This window comes from Culex quinquefasciatus, chromosome 3 (genome assembly GCF_015732765.1).
Source record: "Culex quinquefasciatus strain JHB chromosome 3, VPISU_Cqui_1.0_pri_paternal, whole genome shotgun sequence".
Classification (NCBI taxonomy): Eukaryota; Metazoa; Arthropoda; class Insecta; order Diptera; family Culicidae; genus Culex; species Culex quinquefasciatus.
This window is the reverse complement of record NC_051863.1, coordinates 122,018,513-122,024,512: the sequence shown is the minus strand read 5'-3', so window position 1 is coordinate 122,024,512 and position 6,000 is coordinate 122,018,513.

Sequence of the window (6,000 nt, the reverse complement as noted above, 5' to 3'; positions counted from 1 at the left end):
AAATATAATTAAACACCCGATTTCCTAGAGAATTGCACATACGTAATAATTCATAATTGTAAAGTTTCTTTGATTGAAACCTCAAAATAATCAAAATTTCAAAAATATGTTGTGGTGTTTGCAAATATTTTTAAGAGTTTTGCCAATTTTGATGCTATTTTTAGGGGTCATTCAATTTTTGTCTATTACACACTAAACATACTAAACAATTATTTAAATATCTGTAGCAAATTAGGACAATGGTTTGAGCCGTGTTTTTAACAAAATATTTTTATGTGTCATATGTTTTTATTGGGCACAGAATAACAATAACACATACATTTCGAAATTTCAAACGTGTTCAGTGTCCTGAAAACTGCCGTCCCTATTCAGAGTGTTATCCAGATTTGCCTCAGTCTTTACTTAGCAGTAATTGTCGGGGGAAAATACTCTTTTGCCTTTCGTACAAAAGAAAGGTTTAAGGTTTGCTTTTAGAAAAACACTTTACTCAGAAATCTTAAAAAAATCGTCCGCGGCGAAGAGTTATAACAGAAAAAAAATCCTATTACTAAATTGAAGGTTTAGATGCGCTCTTTCGATTGAATTTTGGTCCGAAACCCGGAACTCAAAGTCTGATTTTTTAGAGCTCTTTTTCTGAAATACTTGAGCGATGTCTGTATCCGCTCTGAAAAAATTGTGTCTTCCATCATTGGAAAACTGCTCGTAAAACCCACAAGTTTTTTCTTTCAGATTTGTAGCCGTGGGGTCGGAGACGAACATTTTATTTTTCGATTCACAATTTTCGACCAATAAATGTGGTCAAAGCCATTTTTAGAGGTATTTTTTGGACTACTTTACAGATAACACTATCAAATTACAAGAATTCAGTTTCAAACAAAAAGCCATTTGAAAACATGTGCCATAAACTGCTTGGGCCCAACATTTGAAGCTTTTCCAAAATGTATTTCCAGAGATATAGCCATTTCAGTGTTTTTCGTCTTATTTTACCCTATTTTTTCCTATTAAATTGTTGGTTTTATACAGAATCATACACTGAACATCAAATTCGAAGTTCTGGCTCGTTCTCGCTCGAAAGTCGAGAAGTCGAAAGTCGTCAAGTCGAAAGTCGTCAAGTTGAAAGTCGTCAAGTCGAAAGTCGTCAAGTCGAAAGTCGTCAAGTCGAAGCATAAACGCCAGCACATTTACGCTTGCGCGTTTGACGCTGCGCGTGAAAGTGTAAGTTTTGGCTTCTCATAGTAGATCTACAAAGTGCAATAGCGATACATACTTTTTTAAGTTAATCATAGACTAGCATTAAAGACTGATTACCCTTTATATTTTTTTCATAATGTCAATCCAATATGATTTTCTTAAATAAATTTTAATACCTTGCGATACATAATGTACCTCTGAAATTTAAAAAATGGTATTCGAGGTTTAGCCTAAAAATATTCGAAGCTTTAGATCAAATTCTCTCTGGTTGGTAGGGGAACTATACCCTTTCTCAGCCTATTTCTATTATCGGCCTATCAGCACTTTGATCATGAATTACAGCTTATATAAAGTGTTTTTGACTGTTACAAAGTAATAAATAGCTCAAATAAAAGTGAGCAAGCAACTCTCCATTGTTGAAACATCTGAAAATGTTGATTTAATAGCAGAAACGGCAAAAGTGATGAGAATTGGTCGAACGGCCTAGTGTGATTAAAATGGGTATATTTCCCCTATCATTTTGTTTCTGAAAAAATAATTGCACCAATATATTTGTCGGAGTTGCATCATTTTGTAAGACAGGCTCTATTTCACCTCTGGTGATATTAAATCGGATTTTTTTGGAGAAGTGACACACATTTAAAAATATCGTAGGTGAGTCAAGCTTCTATATACCGTAAGTGAAAATTTTCAGCATATCATTTATTCCAACTACGCAACACCATCCAGATCCAAAAACATCCATTTCATCTCAAACCCTGCTTCCAGAAACCGTTTGCTATGTTCTGAATTTTGTGATATTAATTTTTCAACCAAACATCACCAATCAAAACTGCCACTGTTTTCGTCATCTCGAAAAACCAACAAATGTTCGAAATGTATGCATTTGTTTTTATTTTTTGCCTCATATTTTTATGTCTGTTTACATTTTATCGCCACTGTAATGTATATACTGCCAAATCTATTTTAGTTGATAAAACAAACACAAAAAAACACTCGCAACTATCGAACAAACTCGGCAAACACTCTAGAAGTGAAAAAATAACAAAGTTAAGATTAAAACATCAGCGCGTGTGCACATTGTGCAGACAGTTTTCCAACTAAAACCAATTAAAATTTAAAGAAACAAATTAAAACGGGACTCCTAGAGTACACTTGTTAATGGAAATGGTTCAAATTAGTGAACCATCACTTTCCCTCGAAACATGAGCATATATAAAGAAACAGCAAAAAAACAAGAAGAATTCAGTTCTTAGCGGAAAGTTTATACAAAATAAAATCAAAAACCGGTCCTCTTCCTCTCTGTAGAAGTAGACAGAATAAATGAAAAAAAAACAAGTAAAAATCTTACGTAAAAGTTAGCGCGCAATCGTCATCAGGTGAGGTCAAAAACGTGTACATATTTTACCGATTGCAGATTATTCGTAAAATTTAGCATTTGTTGCTGTTTTAGAGCATAAATAAATACGTTAAGTTGTGACCTTTTAATAGTGAAAAAAACAAGCAGAAAGAAACAAAACTGGCATTAGCATAAGACAAACCAGCCCTCCTCCCCCCTCTTAGATTATCTCTATAGTAAACTTTAGTAAAGAGTAGCTTTTTCCAGCCAAGATGAAAACAAAACTGTCAGAGTGTGAGCGAAAAGAAAAACAATAGTTAAACTTGAACAACCAAAAACTCAAAAACCAAAGCAGAATGTGCAGACGACTCAGAACGGAAAAAAAATCCTGTTGAAGAGAGACTATGACAATAACTGATTATTAGAAAGAGCTAAACTTTATATTTAACGAGAATCAAACCACACACTTACAACACAAACAAAAAAAAAGGAATTTTGCATCTTGTACAATAGAAAAATGATTGTTTTCTGAGATTTACGCTAGTCTGAATTTTAAAAACGGCATCAGCATCCAAAGAAAGCTTTGTTCTCGTTTTGCTTGTTTTACGCTGACCATCATCTGAAATTGTTTTAGGAAAAAAAGAAAAACCACTAAAATTTAGTAGCTAATTATACAATTGAAAATGGGGGAAACTGATCTAGAAAAAAGAGAGAGAGGGAGCGAAAACGGTTGAGGTAAATCTTCCAAGCCAGTGGCGTCAAATGGTGATGAAATTGTGAAAAGTGAGAAGAAAACTATTGTTACACTCAAATTGAGGACTGCAGGCTAAAAGATGAAAACAAATATTTAAACTTGCTGCTACACAACTCTCAAAGCGAACCGTGCAGGATAGTGTGAGGAATCTAGTGAAAAGTCGGATAGTTAAAGCAGCAGCGTGTTGATCTTGAGCGAAAGCCAGAAAACTATTAGTGAATCAGGAGGATTATTGAAACATTTGACCGTAATTCAAAAAGTAATAAATAAAATTGAAAAATAAATCATCCATATCATTAAATTTGAAACGAGGCTTTTCTATTTTTATCATGACAAACCCGGGTTTCTTAAGCCGTATTTATCCAGCGACCTTGCCCTTCTTTTTCATCATTCTCCACAATACATTATGCTCACACGATATATTATCGTCGCGGTACTAAATCGAATGGAGCGATTTTTACTCTACATGGAAACACGATGATTTGCATTAGAAACCTTGAACGTAAAATCTCGTTTATGTATCATTTTTTTTTGTAATTCTACAGTTTTTTTAATAGGTCCTACAAACATATGAAAGACAATAGAGCAATTCTCTGAGATTTCGGTCATTCGATTTTTACTGTATTTTTTAATCCGACTGAAACTTTTTTGGTGCCTTCGGTATGCCCAAAGAAGCCATTTTGCATCATTAGTTTGTTCATATAATTTTCCACACAAATTTGGCAGCTGTCCATACAAAAATGATGTATGAAAATTAAAAAATCTGTATCTTTTGAAAGAATTTTTGGATCAATTTGGTGTCTTCGGCAAAGTTGTAGGTATGGATATGGACTACACTGAAAAAAAAATGATACACGGTAAAAAAAATGTTGATTTTGTATTTAACTTTTTGTCACTTAAACTTGATTTGCAAAAACACACAATTTTAATTTTTTTTTTATTTTTTGATATGTTTTAGAGGACATCAAATGCCAACTTTTCAGAAATTTCCAGAACGGGCAAAAAATCTTTGACCGAGTTATGATTTTTTGAACCAATACAATTTTTTTCAAAAAATCGAAATATTGGTCGCAAAAAATTTTCAATTTAATTTTTTGATGTAAAATTGAATTTGCAATCAAAAAGTACTTAAATGAAATTTTGATAAAAGGCACCGTTTTCAAGTTATAGCCATATTTATGGAACTTATTTCAAAATAGTCGCAGTTATTGATTTTTTAAAAATAGTGCCCATGTTTGCCCACTTTTGAAAAATATATTTTTGAATAGCTAAGAAAATTCTCTATATTCTGCCTTTTCGGACTTTGTTAAAACGACCCTTAGGGTGTGTTCTCATAACTCCTGAATTCACGTCATTGAATTTACGTTACCGGTTCATCTTTAGACGTAAATAGTTTTTCGCCAATTCACGCATGTTTTTCATGAAAAATCTTTGTAAACATGCTTGCTTACTCTGAAAAAGATATTTGAAGTTGTTTTTGTAAGGATTTTTCCAGAAAATCTTGAAAATTTCCACCTCAAACATTCCAAGTGGAAGAACCGTTTCAGGTCTAAATACGTCTTTCACTTGAATTGACGTCGTGACGTGAATGATTTAACGTCGGACGTAAATTGCATGCAAGTCTCCATTATGGAAGTTGCAAATGTAGTTTGCCATAAAAAATCGAGTTTAACGACTTAAGCATATTTTTTCATATCAAATCATCTGCAAATGTAAATAAGTTTAAATCAAAAAGTAGGTGAGAATTGAGATTTGCATATAAAAATCAATATAGCAGGGGTGCCACTAACGTATATGTTTGGCCTGAATTCAGGAAATTAAAAAAAAAAATGTTTTACTGCAATTAGAGGGTGACGAGCGGGAATTCCAGGGAAAAATTTCCCTGGAAATCGGCCATTTTTGGACCTCTCGATTACCGGGAAATATATCAGGCTGCATCATTGCTAAAACTGCTGTCCCAATTCGACCCATATGTCCCGATTCGGGGTGGATTTTTTGCTAACAAAAGAGAATATTTTCACACAATTTTAAAATATAGATCATCGGTAAATGAAACATAGTAATTTTGAAAAATAAATGCATAACTTTTACCGTTCTTGGGGTAAATTTTTAAAGCTGTTTTAGATACGTTTTTGTCGAAAATTTAGATGTTTTGTATTAAAAATTGATGAAATATATTAAATATATGCCTTTTCAAATTCAAAAAGCTTATGACGATCGTCTCAGAACTCATAACTACCGAAATGTTAAAAATGAAAATATATTTATCAATTATTTGACTTAGCTCTGTACAAAGGTACAATATTTAACAAAGGAACTGACTTTACCCTGAACCAATTCTTCATCATAAAAACACATTCATTTATACAAAAACTTTGTCAAAATAACAAAATAATTTGTAAATCAGCTGAAAAAGGATATCGGATAACAAAAATGCCTCTAAGAAAAAAAAACTCATTGGCGGGGAAATTGATGTTGGCTCCGGTCTAACCGAGAGTTCCATGATACTAACTAGCATCAGTTTGGCATAAGCCACCCCATCAGTCAAAACTTACACTTGAATTGAAAATCGTTGTTAGTCAATGATGCCTTGTTTGAACGATTAACGGAACATTCATGATTATGGACAATCCAAATGAATATTGAGCAGTCGCAATAACACCCTAAACACCCGAATCAGTTAAATCGTCAATTTTAATTTTTGGCTTTAAAAATA